Source organism: Notothenia rossii (genome assembly GCF_949606895.1).
Source record: "Notothenia rossii genome assembly, chromosome: 8".
NCBI classification, from domain to species: domain Eukaryota; kingdom Metazoa; phylum Chordata; class Actinopteri; order Perciformes; family Nototheniidae; genus Notothenia; species Notothenia rossii.
The window spans coordinates 62,731,116-62,747,379 of NC_136906.1; the positions used below are offsets into that span (position 1 = coordinate 62,731,116).

At 39.7% G+C, this 16,264-nt stretch overlaps 1 protein-coding gene across 1 annotated transcript in view; it reads right to left on the reverse strand.

Moving 5' to 3' along the window:
- The window catches only part of syndig1l (synapse differentiation inducing 1-like), a 44,215-nt gene extending 41,464 nt beyond the window's left edge, over nucleotides 1–2,751 (reverse strand). The window contains exon 1 of the mRNA XM_079644091.1: nucleotides 2,439–2,751. The gene's annotated coding sequence lies outside the window, so the exon portion shown is untranslated. The remainder of the gene's footprint in view (nucleotides 1–2,438) is intronic.
- Nucleotides 2,752–16,264: the final 13,513 nt, after the last annotated feature.

Consider the following 16,264-nt stretch of genomic DNA (forward strand, 5'->3'; position numbering starts at 1 on the left):
GAGACCGTGGCATCGCTAACATGCCAGCCAAGCTGATACGTCTGTGAGCTTCAACCCCATTACACCCCAGTCAGCACAGTCTATTTCCCTGTGTCAGCCCGTTGCCAATCAACCTCCGACCTCTGACCCTGCAGCCGACAGAGGGTATTATCAGTCAGTGTGGCTGGATGCAGCTGAATACCAATGTGTCTTATCTGTCGGCCATGTTTACCTACCCACTTCATCCGGCCTGTGTCTCCCACAGATATTTTCCTGGAGTTCTGCTCACTCTGCACTCGACAACAACAACTTCATCTTTCTGTAATTTCATTTCGGAAACGGTGGCTGGCGTATTATGTGCATAATAAGGTAACGCCAGGTAGTTATTGATGATCACAGGTCAGGGGGAAATGCATGAGAGGAAAATGCAAATGCATCCCAAAGCACATTCGTCAGTGAACCTAACCCCCTGGCCCCCAGCACATGAAAGTCCACCGACAGATTAAGCGACAGAAGAGGATGAAGTGAGTAATGGGTTTATAACCGCGTTGACCGATCCCTTTATGAACTATTATCATCAAAGGAGACTGTGTTAAATGTCATAATCCACTTGAAATTAATCTGAATCCTATTCCTGTGTGAGCAGCCACTGCTGATAGTCTGTCCCCTCTGTCTGCACGTCTATCTGCGGACCTGATAAAACATTAAACCCACAGCAGAGGAGCCTTCACCAGAGGAGTCAGGACTCTTGTCTACAGCTGCACTCTTATCACTCGGCTTAGTGTTTTCCACACCTCCGTCAGATGATTTAAAGTGTTGCTTGATGTGTAAATCCTCCCCTGAAAATCTCCTCCACATGTGTTTGAATAATTCAATGGGATGTTGTTGTCCATAGCAGCCATGTACAGAGTGGCTTGTTGATAGTGGGAGGAAGGCTCTAGGTAAGTTGCCTTCATTGCCTATTGATCATGGAAGTCATGGAGGTGTTGGCAAGGCAAGAGAATGTAGATTGTGTTTCTCCTCCTTGGCATTTGTGAAAATGCATCTAATCTTGTTTGTAGATAAATGGAAAGATGGATGGTGAGATAACGATACATTGATATAGATCATTATGTATGTCAGCTCAAAAATACAATATCATCGATGCAAAATCAAAACATATGCCAAAAATCTAATGGTTTTGCCACCATTTATCCAAACCATGCTTAAACAGGGGAAATGTGGCAGGTCTATGAAATGAATTCATTTATACAGAGCAGAGTAATATAAGTGTCAAATTATATTTAAGTTGCTTTTTTGTGAGTTGAATCAAATTGTATTGAGGTAGACCAAATATCGTATCGTTTTTTTCAAAGATAAGATAGATAGATAGATAGATAGATAGATAGACAGAGATAGATGGATAGAGATAGATAGATAGATAGATAGATAGATAGATAGATAGATAGATAGATAGATAGATAGATAGATAGATAGATAGATAGATAGATAGATAGATAGATAGATAGATGGCAACTAATATCAGTACAACAGTAAACAAAACACTCAAAATCCAACACAGTGGAATGAATCTGTAGTGGATTGAATGAGAAATTGATTTTAGAAAACGTTTTTATCTTCCACAAATTGAAAACGAACTACTTTCCGGGGAAGGTTTTTTAGGACTGTAGTTCAAGCAGCAATCAGACTGACATCAATTATGCCTTCCCAATTGTTACCCGGCACCAGGGGTGGATCAGAGGGAACGGTTGGCATTGATAGCTCTGTTTCTCTCTCTGTCTCTCTCTCTCTGTCTCTCTCTTTCTGTCTCTCTCTCTCTCTCTCTCTCTCTCTCTCTCTCTCTCTCTCCTCTCTCTCTCTCTCTCTCTCTCTCTCTGTGTATGTGTGTGTGTATGTGTGTGTGTATGTGTGTATCATAATCATAGCGAAACATAAGCTCCTTTCTGCATCTTTATTTCCCCCACGCTGCTAAATCTTGGTTGCAACATTTATCCGTGTTTTCAACTCATACAGCAGCTTAAAAAAATTATGAGAATAACATAAACATATTGTATCTTTTTTTTTTCTCAGCTCCCTTTCCCTTTTTAGTGAAAAATGTTTTTGGAATGCACTCCCTGATATTGAAAGTGTTCAAATATTACAGTACAAAGCCCAGAGATGACTTCATGGCAAAAGCATTTCTCACATCACAACACAGACAAAGACAATGAGATGAGATTTATGCTCCAGTAGACGCAGGTTGGAACTGTGTGCAGAGTTCTTAATCAACAATATCCTCCATCACAACACAAACACTGCGATGCTCTCAATTAAACAATGAGAAAATACACCTTTTGCATATTTAAGACAATGTACTGCCCATTATGAGACACACTGATTGCACTGTTGCAGTTTTATATTTTGCGCGCTATGAAAAGTGGGGTAGTTTTAAGCTTTTTATTTATAATTGAATGCCTTACCTTTGAGTTCTTGACAATCCAAATATTGTTTGTAGGATGCAAACACTCGCTGGTTTCCGCCTGTACATTATGGCTGTGATTCTGACGGTGTCGCCCAGATAAAAATTATTTCTGAGACTTTCTCATTTCAAGAAATAGCCAATCATTTCGGAACTGAGCAGGTCTCCGCTCGGCAAAAACGCCCGCCGACACAGATGGCTCGTTATCTCTCTCCTCCTATAAATATGAAGGTCTCCTCACGATAGAGCGTTTACCTTGAGAGTCGACTGAAATGTTGTCTCTTCGGAAAGTTGAAACACCCTCTGTGAGACAGGGGGGGGGGGAGAGAGAGAGAGAGAGAGAGAGAGAGAGAGAGAGAGAGAGAGAGAGAGAGAGAGAGAGAGAGAGAGAGAGAGAGAGAGAGAGAGAGAGATATGAGTCCTGATGCGGGAGGTTCAGAGAGGCAGGCGCGATTGGAGAGGAGGAGAGTCCGATGCCCGCAAAACAGAAACAGCGTTCACCCCTCCCTGCATGCATGCGCTCACTTTCACGGAATATTTCCACTGTGTGTAGTGGGTAGTTCAATAACAGAGTATGTATTTCCTGCAAATCATCACCAGAGAGCAGTATGACAGCCCCATCTTGGACAACACAGTAGAAATAATTTCAGGCACCACTTTTCTTAAAGCACAACCAGGAGCTACAGTTTGGAGGCAGATGGTGAGCCTGAAATAATGCTTACAAGTGGTACTTGAGTTTACCATAATAGTCGATGGTGGAATTAAAAGCAAACAGGATTATGATTGGATTGGTGGATTATTATCTCTCATGAGTTAAAGTCTAAGGGCAGATATAAAAAGCATCTGGCTTTCTTAAACAGCCACTACAATTACTCAGGGTGGACCTTGGATGTCTGTTTTGAGCCTGCTGATTTGATTATTTCAAGTGCACAGCAATAATGTCAGAGAAAGCAAAGCACTCTAACGTTTTTGTAGCACTCAAATTAGTATCTTTTACTTTTTTGAGTTTTAAAATAGACCTGAGTAGACAGACTCATTTTAATTGAATGATTTTAATGGAGCTCAAGACTTATTTTGACTTATTATCAGCAACGAGGTACAGCTCGACCACAATCATCTTTTAGAAATGTAGAACAGTTTTATTATTCATATTATTCACATGACAGTTCTCTGTATTTGAGTTTTTGTCTTGGCTGTTCTCACTGGCTCATAGTGGGCGTGGCCTAATTGGATAACGGTGATGTCACCTGCTTATCTTTCCATCCATCTGTCACAACAACAATCGTGATGCTGCAGAAAAGTTGACTTTTGAGTATTTAAGTTTTTTTAAACATGAACTCTTAATCAATATTAGCTTAGATATCTTAGACATAACTTTGATTGCTGCTTATTGAGTCGTAAGTATTTTATGTTATCAAGGCAAACTGTAGGCACAATATATTTGGTTTGAAACATGTTTAACTGAACTTAATCAACACTTTCAACCCACTAGAAATGTGTGGAGGTGTCTGTATCTTTAGAGATATTTTTTCAAGACATTTCTGGGCATCAAGCTCTTTAAAAAAGTAGCAACCAGGTGCTAAATCATAAGAACGTATCAAAGAGGAAGCTATACAAATGGTTGTTTCAAAAAACGATTCCCTTCCTTTGATCCAATTATTACACTAAATGCAGATACGAAAATCCATCAAAACTATCCTCTCTTATGGAACCACCCCTCGGACCCCTCTTATAGAGAAACGCCAGGGCCTGCTAAGAAAAGTGACACCAACCAAGAACTTTACAATTATGGAACTTTTTCCCTTTTTCCTTACTTTGTACATGAATCATGACCCTAATGGCTCAGAGTGGTCCATATAAGTTGTTCGCAATCTCAGCAAGTTTAAAACCTTCAATGATGCTAGTTACCTAATTTGACCCTCATAAACTATAGTGAAGAAATCATAATACTTAAAGTAATTGGAAAGATAGAAAAAGACTACCACATGAGACATCTCTATTGTTCTCTATCAGCTATCTGGAGAATTGGTTTTCATGTATTAAATATTTCTAGCTCCCTGTAGGTGGAGCTGATGCCTGATCATTTACTCTACACCTCCCTGCCAGACATTAGTGAGACAATTATTCTTATCTCTACCATTCATGCTATAGAATATATCAAAGCACACATGCACTCGCACATCATTATGTTTTATATGGCTAGCTGTCTTCTTGTTTTGAATGTGTTTTTGTTGGTCTAGAAATACCACACATCATTAGACGTTTTTTTGATCCGACTGATCCAAATTCTGTCAGACTTCATTTTCTGTGTGCACGTTTCAGAAAAGAAATGAGCACATGAGATGCTTTAATCCATATTTTGGAGTTCAAAGAAGGTCGGACATAGTTTGAAGAATAGTGCGATTGAAAAAAGGAACAAATCAACAAAATCTCTAAAAGTATTAAGAGTGACGGGGAGCTATATTAAAGCTGTGGAAATGAAAACTGAACTGTGCAGCAGTTTGATGCTATTGAGTTGATGGACTCATTTTATCTGGAGCTTATATATTTATAAATGTGATATGATCACAAATTGCACTGTTGTGTTCTGATTTAATGTAGATAAGACAATTATGTATAAACGTCAACACTGATGTATAGGTTTTGACCTTAAAATACGTTGTCCCACTGTTAAATGAAGGTCATTAACCAGTTAAGCCCCGAGCCTGTTTTTCAGGCCTCAGGCTCGAAAATGACCTTCCCAGAACAAATGACTATCTACACTTCTAAAAGGGGTAAATTAATAATCTTTTTTCTCAAAGCAATGATAAGTTGAGTTGAGTTGGATGTAGAAAAGTCAGAATCAATATAGAATGTTTTTATTTTAAAGTAAATTCAGATTGAACATAGTAAACAAATGTAAATTATAGTGTCCGTCCCAAAAAATTACTTATAGTGAAAACCACCCTTGAATGATGGGATAGTAGACTAAAAGCTTTAGGAATCCTATATATATAACATATAATAAGTTCCCTGTATCAAGATTGATGCAAAAATAAGTGACATTTGACCTTTTTAGAGAGATTTATAAAGAAAAACCCACTTCTAGGGTCATTTGGGTGCATTTTCCATATCTTTGGCCCCCCTCGGTTGATTTTGATGATTGACACCTCTTTTTAACCGTTAGAGCCAATAGAATCGAGGGGAAGTTCCTAAAATCCATCTAAACATCACCCATTAGTGAATGAGTGATGCGTAGCCAGAATGCCCAATACCGGAAGCTGACACTCTCGTAGCAGCTAATATGAAATCTCCGTTATTGACATAAAAATGGAATGATGGATTATCAATGATCTTTTCAAAGTGACACAGACACATTGGATCAACCTATGGATTAACCTTCAGCAGCGTTTTTCTCCTTGCAATGCCATTGAACACAACTTTTGACCAGAAAACAACAAAGGTATGACGTTTTTAGCGGTTTTGGCTCCATAAAGCTAATTTGTTTGTTGTTGTTTGTTGTCGTTTTGCCGCAAGTTCTGATCGCTCAGTGATGATACGTATATGTCTGGAATCTGTGGAATCTCAGCTTGCTAACCGATATCTTGTTTGTGCAGATCCGATAAGTAATAAGGGTATTTTACCTTGAGTTCTGTGCTAAGTGCGTTAGCATTTTTTCGCTCAGGGCTAATTCAGAGCTGTTGTTATTACCCTTTTGTTTCGTTTAACTAAAAATGGTTAATTTTGTCTGAAAGCTGTGTTTCTTCCCGTTAAGTGGGTATGACACATTCATAGTTTGTTAAATATTAAGAAGCCCTCAGAGGCTGTTTCTTGCCCGCAGGGCCGTGGGGGTTTAACTGGTTGAATAAAGTTCAAGCCTCTGCTGGGTTAATACATGGTTCAAGTATCTGAACTTCAAAGGTAGCATTGTACCAGTTCTAAAATCCCATGTCATTATCTGAGATCTTCTCTAAAAGTACATAAGTGGAGTCTGGACAACAACCTGTCAGTTTCATCTTCAAAGAAAATGCTTCTTCTGTATGTTTGCAGCGAGGGATCCTACGTATTGACACTTGCTTCCTTTCGTGAGCAATGTATTTTGTGTTTGGCATGTGAACATGAGCACTACAGAGAAAGAGGAGGGGGGAAAAAAGGTCAACAAACAGCCTGGAAGTGAGAGGATCAAAATATAGTCTTGTAGCAGAACATTGCTGAGGTGTGACCAGAGTATGGACATCGGGGGAGTGAAAAAAGGGCAAGCACAAAGGGAGGTGGCTCTGACAGGCTGTGTAATAGCCTGAGTGTTCCGAAACACTGATCACACCTCCATTTCAACATTTTTCACAACCACCTTCTGTTCTTGCCCTGAAGTGACTGTTATTTCTTTTTTTACTTTCAGTATTTCAGTTTCTTTCCATATCAACGGTCTTCTCTTTTTCCTTATAACTCAATATGACTGCAATCAAATCCAACAAATGGATTCCGATCCACTGTCCAGCTGCACTCGGAAACCCATCAGAAACCTGTCAATCATATGTATCATTCACAGCTATTCTTTCTTCCTTTAGTAATTTTGTTTCGAACCCAGCTTGACCATTGAATAGCTGGAACGCGGAATAATTTAGCCATAACCATAACCCTAACTCTCATCAGAAACTTATCAATCATATGTATCTTACGCTGCAACTCTTCCCTTCTTCACTACTTTTGTTTTGAGCCCTGTTTGACCACTGAACTGAATTTAGTCATATCCTCCTCTGCTTGCCGGACAGGGTCATTTAGCTCATACCTTCAGGATTTGTAGATCCCTTTAGTACATGTAGCCTCGCCATCCATAGTCTATAAATAACTTATTTCACGTATATATGATATTTAGGCTAGCTGGTCTCATCATATAACGGCAATGAAAAAAGCACCAGGAGAGGCAGCCATAACCTCTGCCGCACTGAAGGGGGCGCACGTGAGCCCACAGGTTCTTGTCGCTACTGTTATTCTACGCAGAGACGGTAGACGCAAACAACGAACTAGACTTCTGAAACTACAGGAAGGTAAGAGGAGGACTTTTACAAAAAAGTAATTGAGATTGTTGTCCACCTGCCAACTCTACCGATTTGGGCGGTAGTCTACCGCTTTTGACATGTTTCTACCGCCTACCGACTTAGCTGGCTTTCCCTACCGATTTTTAATCTTCCCAAACTATAACAAATAAAAATGACACTCCATAGACACTGGACTCGACTTTTGGCGGACACTGTTTGCAGCGTGTCTGTGATCCCATCATACAAACAGTCCTCTGTGTTTCTGAAAGAGAAACAACGTGCAGACCGGGGGTAGCGCTTCCTCTCCTCTGCACCCCCGGGGCTGATGGGTAATCACTCCCAAATGAGTGGAATGAGGGAACAGAGACGAGGAATTTGAGTCCTGCAGGATTTCCCGTTAATATCAGTGTCTCGAAAACACATGTTGGCGACTGAAAGACATCCATTGTTTGGAATTTTCCTGAATCATCCTTCACCTACAGTGTGTCAACTGAAAGAGGACCACAAACACACAAAAAATATAATACCATTTTGAGATTTGGGGATATTTATCTCCCATTCTTTCACTTTTTTCTGACATTTTCAACACCAAACATGTCGTTAATGTCTCTGTTTAGTGACCTACAGCAATCTGAAAGCCTTTACATTATTTATATCACACTTTATCAGTAGACAAATGCAGGAAATGACTTTTTTAATTTAGTATTTTCTGATTTATGGCGCAACACAAAGATATTTCGCTCTGTGCAAACCTTTGACTCTAATATGTCAACAACATGAAACAAGAATATGAACATGAGGACCAGAAACACATTAAAAATCTAATAACATGTGGAGACTTTGGGATATTTATCTCCCATTATTTTACTTTTGCACATTTTACAGACCAGACATGTCGTTGATGTCACTGTTTACCAAACTACCACTTTTTCTGAAAAATGCATAAAATGATGCAATATATGTTAAATACATGGTTTATACATGTAATTACTGGGGTTCCATTTCTTCTGATTACCTCATTTGGGCAGGCACATTTGCCGCGTGCAAACCTACCTCTTTTGGATTTGGAAAGGTTGGCATGTATGCAGAAGGATAGCATGGACTTCATCTTCAAGTCAAAGTAAGACCACAATTGTAATGAAAATGGGATCTTACTAAGAAAGAACAATCCAATATTTAGATTTTGGGTATCCTTTAGTTGAACTGTCTGTTTAAAATGAATCGAAGCATCAGACTAAAAAAGCTTTTGAAAATAACCGAATATTTTGATTAAGGTCAAAATATAATATTTGTAAATCTGACTCTGAAGAGTCAGTGCCTCACCAGCCATGAACCTCACCGCACGTCACTGCTTCAGGCATGACTTGCATCACAGATGAGCTGCACGATCCAATTTGTTTGTGTTGAGATGACTCCAATTCCTTTGCCACAGAACATTAAGGCTGCAAATTAATATCCCTGGGCTCAGTGGCTCACAGGTCTGTTTCGAGACAGGAGACAGGCACACTGGGATAATGGCAGACGCATGGAGAGAATTCCTTAAGACCTGCGGTACCTCGTCTTTATAAACCCTTGTTCTCCCTTTTTTCCTTTTTCTTGTCTTTCCCTCATGGTTTCATCTTTCACCTTTTGAGACCTTCTCCAAAATGAGTTAAGAAGGTAGAGGCTTCATCTACAGTGTCGTGCTCAGAGTTACACCATCTGAGTCACTCTCAACTCTCAGCAGACATTGACGAGAAAGAAATCGGTAGGGAATACAAATGAGCAATAATGTAGAAATAAAGTTTGGAGAAGCCATAACTTATACAGCTGAGTCAGATGATGGTGATGTTTACAGATGGTAATCACTGATGTACATCATCATGCATTATGCAGTGTTTATATTGTTTGCATGTATTATTGTGAGTGTTTAGGTGTGTGTGTGCATACGTGTGTGTGTGTGTGTGTGTGTGTGTGTGTGTGTGTGTGTGTGTGTGTGTGTGTGTGTGTGTGTGTGTGTGTGTGTGTGTGTGTGTGTGTGTGTGTGTGTGTGTGTGTGTCAATTTTGAAATTGAAAAACATTCATGTTGACACCTACTACATAAAGGTTATTAAATCATAGTTGTTTATGCCACAATTTAGTTAAGTCACAACAGGAGAGATGTGCTGCTGGCAATACGGGTGAATTGCCAGGACTGATAAAGGACAGTTGCTCTCTATATATGGTGTAAATATAATACATATAGGAATTCAGTCGACTGTATGTATTCTAGTACATTTAAGGAATATGTTTGACATTTTGGGAAACGTTTTTCCTTCTTTGCAGAGTGTTAGATGAGAAAATTGATATTAATTACCAAGATAGTGCTAGTCTAGCTGTTTTCTCCTGCTAACAGTCTTTTTGCTAAGCTAACATAACCAGCTTTACAACTGTATACCCGCAACCAACCTGCAATACATTGGTTTTACTTTGTGGCTAGGAAAGTTTGAAATCTGGTACTTGGTTCCAGGTTCGGACTGAAATCCAATGTTTTCTAAATCTGGAACTTGTCTTGGACTTGTGCCTTGGGCTAGTAATCTCCTTTAACTTTGTGCATGGTTATGCATGAGATTAGAGAATTAGCATTGAAAAAAACAATTGTTCCTATTGCTGTCTTGAACAGTACTCGACTCCGTCTCAACTGGACTTGATCTTGAACCACTTGGAATTGATTAAGTTGGTCTTGATTACCCCACTGTTTCAAATAGGATGGCAATAAGTAATAATATGTTTTATAATAATCTATTTCTGTACAAGTTACCCGGAATCTGCTGAAATTCAAGTGAAATTCACCACTATATACGTACAGTACTTGTGACCCCCGGGCTAAAGTGTGTTCTTATGGTATTAACTACAAGATGAGTAGAGTCTTACCTTTGCTACATGTGTGTAATATGGTATTTGCAGAGGAGCTGAAGGTTTGAAATGCAGCATACTAAACACAACCACCTCAAGGTAAACCAAAAAAGTAGATTTTGTGGGCTTTAAACTCTACTAAGGGTAAGATCAGTTGGAATATCAGTCACATACCATAGCGAAACACCTACACACTCTTTGAAAGAGAATTTTGAGCTGTGAAGATGCATCCTATCAACAAACCATTGGCATCCCTCTGAACTTGGCACATGAAGAAAATCCAAATGGTATTTTTTAATTGCTTTTTTATAATCTTTTGCCTTCAATTGCATTTGAATATAAGACATTGCTTTGGTGATTTCAATGGTATGCCATTCATTTGAGAGGTTACTCTAACGAGAACATATCACAGTAGCTTTTCATACACAGCTTTATGCTTTTTCCAACATTAGAGAGAACAAAAAAGGTCTGAAGAAAATCAAGCTAAAAGTGGACTCATCCTTGGTTCTAACTATTCTGCCATAAAAAGGACTTTGAAAGTCTTTCATGACTTGTATTGTGATTTGAATATGAAGAGAGCAGTCATAGCAGATTAGTGGAGAATGCACTGAGGCTGTCAAGACACACCGTGTCTAGACATATCTCTCCAACCCAGCTTTGTCTTTAATGTACATTCATGCCGAGTGCTAAATAATGCTTTCTTTCTCGCCCCCCCCCATGTCAAACACTAATTATTTTTACGCTTGTGAGAACCCTTCAGTTTATAGTAACTGGCCTTTTACTAATAAGCTGTATTGGGAATCCCTGAAGCATTTTCTTTTTAACAGCACTGGTTGAGATTGGCATTTTGCCTACTTATTGGCTATAAAAATCATGCCACCATTTTCATCTTCAACAAGAGATCCATTTAATTTGGTATTAGATTGATAAAAATAACTATCTTCTTCACTGTGAGGTCTCCAGTCTGATAATCCTCAGACTACTGGATATTTATTGTTTTCATAAATCAGTAAATACTCACTTCTGCAATTAAAACAAAAGTTAATTGCTTATACCATGATAGGATTCATATTTCATATTTATTTTTAAATTAGGTAATATCTCTGTCTGTTAACCACTCACTGAGTAAGACTGACTGTAAGTAAGTTATTACAATTTTAATGTCTTATTCAAACTCAGATGAATGAATTCTGCTGCATAAAAGTGGAAGTAGACAATAAGAAGCTGAAACAATCGAGAAAAATTCATTCAGGCATACAGAACCTACTCAGACTGAAATGAATCCATATGACAACATCTCTCGTCAGAGCAAACTGAACATGGTTTGGTGGTTCAACTGTGAATAGTAATTTTTCACTGTCAGTTATTTTAATGAAGGGTTTTAATGATAAGAAAATTAAATAACCACAAATGTGTTCTGTCTGCAGTAAACCTTTCCAGTGTGTAACTGGGTGGACTGGCTCTTGGTATGACTGATAAGCTCTGAGCAGCCGTTGAGTTGAAATAACGGTCATTATGACAACAAAGTGTTGACAAGAAGAAAAAGAGAAGAAGAGAAGGGAGAATAAGAAGGCAATGGCCTGAAGTTGAATCAGTAAAGATATGGTTTGAGGCTTAAGCCTTATGTTGATCCGACAATGTTTGTTTGCACAGAGCATAGCCTCATTATGTGTAGTGGACAAAGTCACTGTGACATTTCCCATTGGTTTGTGGACCATGGTTTTGAGTCCTCTAGTTTTGTCTTACCAAACTAAACCAAACTATGAAAGGGTTATAGTTCTAAAATGAAAACATGGGCATGACCTAAACCGGACAAAACACCTTATAGTGACCTGTCAATCAACATGCAGCCACATACCAAAGCATAAGCTTCTTTATTGTCTATTTGACTCTAAATGGGACCATAATTAACCAAATGAGCTTGAGTTTGAGACCATAAACTCATCATGTAAAAGTCTACTGAGGTAATAAATCAAGTGCAAAGTAGGGTCATTGTCTCATAGACATCTATAAAAAATGTGATTGCTTTTGCCACCAGGGTATTGGAAGAATGCGAGTGCAAGGCACTTCTATATTGGTTTCACTTTTATAGGCATGGAGGAGACTTATGATCAACGTCTATGAATACAAAACACTGACCTTAAAGCCAATATTCTCTTTGTGAGTGTTCAAATTGCCAATACATTGAATGTATTGGTCTCTATATGGCATCTTGCCTGTATTTTGCATTCATATTGAGCCTACCAGATACTATTTCAGTTCTCTGGGACTGCTCTCAGCTCATCCCCTCTTTGATCAGGATCCTCTCCATCTCTGTTGCATCATTGCCAGCCTTTGGGTGTCCTATTAAGCTTCTCTTTCTGGTTCTTTGATTCCACCACCTGTCGGGGTTTGTTGTGCTGTGCCTGACAATAACTGTCTCAGCCACCAACCAGTCAGCATCTCTGCCTGCGAGACCACAGATAACCCCTAAAGATTGCTTTACGACCACACCACCCACCCACTGGTGAATACTGAACAACAAACTGAGCCATCGATGTTCGAAAAAGTGTCCCCAGCAAATGCCTCGTCGTGCATTATAATGACTGCAGGAGCCCAGTCTCCCTGGCAATGAATTAACCGCAAATTGAATTATCTTAATGGAAATATATTGCAGTTGCGCAGCTAAGTAAAATGAGCCTCTGTAATTCTTAATAGTCTGTCATTTTTTAAGCGCAGTCCCTTTCATCTTTCTTTTCAGAGAAGGTGAAGCTTGTTGTTCAGGGGTTAAGAATCAGCATGGAAGAAAACAAACACTCAACTTTACATTTGCATCCTTCACTTGGTTTGGAGAAGTGTGCCTGTCAGAATAACAGGCTGACTTTCTTCCCATAGCTTAGAGCTGAGCAAAATCCTCCTGCGGCTGTTTCTGACTACATCCTGGAAATGTGATTGGCAACTGTTTAATGAGGGCCTGTGTCCCTTTGATTACTTGGCCTCACTAATGAACAGCATGTCAGTTGTGCCCTATTAGCAGAGAATACAGTGCTGGCTACCCTGGGTAATCAGTAGAGCAGCATGTCCAAATGCCAGTCAAAGGGCACAATTGATATTTCATGCGGCTCCCTGTGGAAGATTCTAATCATCAGTTCGAGCTTTTAGATAATTTTTCTCTGTGGTGATGTCATCTGCTCTGCCTAAATGGCTGGACTTCTGTGGAGAGGATAGCATGCCTGATTTCAGATGCTTAACCACAAAAGGCAAACGATACACTGGAGTACAAAAGGCAAAACTAGTAAAAGACAAAAAAAACAAGCGAACAAAAAATAAACCAACCCCATGGAGCTCAAGATTATAGCTCAACTAATCTGCAAATCCTGAAAACTGTGTACATTTTTAAACTGTATCAAACAGTTCCTAGTTTTAAGGGAACAATATTAATATACTTCAGGCCCCTGTCCCAGATGTCTTCTGCTTTTTCTATCACCACTTCTTTTTACATACATTTTTAATACAGTTCTCTTTACTAGCGCATGGTTTTTCAAAATAATGTATATAAATGAAATTCCATGTTGTGACAACCCTGTGGTTTCGGCTGCCATTCCCTGTGCTCCACACCAGCCCTCCTCAGTTTGCACTTTGCGAATCTCCCCACAGGGATGAATAAAGCTCCATGTTATCTTATCTAGCTGGTTTTGAGGTTATAAATACATTTGAGTTTTTAGCAGCTTTTGTTGAAGCCTTTCTTTCTTTTCCAAGGAGCCAGCCTGTAACAAATGGAGGCTCGTCCGATCCAAGAACGAGGTTATTAGTAGACAGTTTGTTCCTGGTGTAAGGCATAAAGGGGTAACTTTGGAATTACCCTTCTTGGTAGGCATTAGCAACACTACTTTGCGGGGCTTGTTGGTTTGTTGTCTTCAGTATTTTTGTGCATAAACACGATTTGACATTATTATGGCTACACGTCCGTGGCTGTTGGTGAGTAATAGCTTTGCTGGGGCTTTAACGGGTCATTGGGTTAGTGTTTAAAACACCTCTTTTGGCATGCAGGTAGACTAGGGTTGAAGACAGATAGTACTGGATAGGCCGTTAGCCAGGGGAGAGTTATTCCAGAGTTTAATAAAAAAAGAAAAATCCTTTAAAGTGTCTGTACACCAGGTTCAAGGTGTTTTTGTTTTTTAAGGATAATTTGCGGGCACCTTTTCTTGAAACTCCCTTTCCTTTTGTTGCAAAGAGCCAGCTTGTAACCAGGGCCGCCTTAATGCACGGGCTGACCTGGGCTGAAGCCCAGGGGCCTACGGAGATCGGGGGCCTATCATGAGCCAACTAAAAAATAAAAAAATTTAAATAAAAATTCTTTTTTTTTTATTTCGGGTGTTTGTTATTTTTTTAAAATAAACAAATTCTTGGCTTTCAGAATAGGAAACTTTCATTTCCAAAATCACACGATAAATACATTTTTGAATCTTGTAAAGGGAAAACGACAGCTCTCCCTCGCCACTCTGCTGTTCCACAGCGCCGCCCCCCTCCCTCCACTGACATTATTATTGTAAGACGTAGAGTAATGATAGATAACACAGCAAGGTCCGTTACAGTTTGTTTTCATCTGATTTTAAAAAAACAAAGTCTTGGCTTTCAGAATATTAAACTTGTTTCGGCAAATTCAGATGATAAATACAACTTTGAAGCTTGTAACGGCATAATTACAAGCGGAGAACGGAGTAACTTGACGTCACAGCAGGCATAACAACAGCCGAGGTTTCTCGTGAGGGTTTTCCCCGGGAAACAAACACAATACACACAAACGCAAATATACACAAACACACACACACGTCAGAATGAGAATATGTTTCACATGTGACTTATTCAAATTGCGAGTGATTGAGTGAAGAAAAAGTTTGAGTGGCGCTCGGAAAAGGAAATTGTTGAGGGAAAAGGAGTTTCGAGACAAGCAGCTATTACAAAAAATGCCGACGCTTACAGGTTATTTTAAACCTGTAGGCCAGGATGAGGAGGAAGGACAGATGAGTTCTTTACCAAGCGGTAGCGGTGCCGGCCGCGGGGCCTCGGAGACAAGTAGGCCGTCTGGTTCTGATAGCGATGGAGTAGCGGGAGAGGAAAAACAGACAGGAGGGACATTATCTGTTGGAGGAGATGGAGAGGACGACGAGGACTTGCTACGTGGAGGGGAGCCAACGGCAACCGGACAAATACATGAGGGAGGCCCGATACGCCACTCATATGGAGGAGAGGACCAGGCGCGTGTAGAGCAGAGTGGAGAAGTGCGATCACAGAGCCTGCCGAGGCTATAAATGACTTTGATTTGTTGTTTAAATAGGGGGCCTACAAAACCTGCCATCAGCCCCAGGGCCTGATGGCAGGTTAAGGCGGGCTTGCTTGTAACAATGTCTTTCCATGTTGGAAGGGAAATTAGGTAGTCTTTTTTTGATGCCCTTGCTGACTTAAGCATTTATTTTCTTCTCTTAAATCAGGATTGGCATGCAGATATATTTTCAGCTTGTGTTAGACATCTGAGAGACTGCAGCTCTGGCAGAATTTGGAACATCGTTCCCATTGTGGTGGTCATGACGGACAGCAGTCTAGACAAGGTGATATCCAGGTTTCTAATGGGAGAGAACTCGAGACAGTTTGCGTGCGTGGAAAGAAGGATGTCAAGCAGGATTTTGGAAGATAAAAAAGTTCAAAAACGTCTGGTCACATTCATCCTCAAATGCTTGAATGTTTATCTTACCGATTGCTGCATAGTTTTTTTTTTTTATAATCCTTTTGAGTATTTTCAGCCTGATTAGACTCTGAGACTCACTGGAACTGCCTGAAATTGCCCTCACAAAAGCGGCTGATGATATATTTCTCAACACCACATTCTCTGAAACCGCAGTTCTGAGCCAGGCACAATTTCATGCAATCAATCATGGCATTTTTCTAAATCTACTT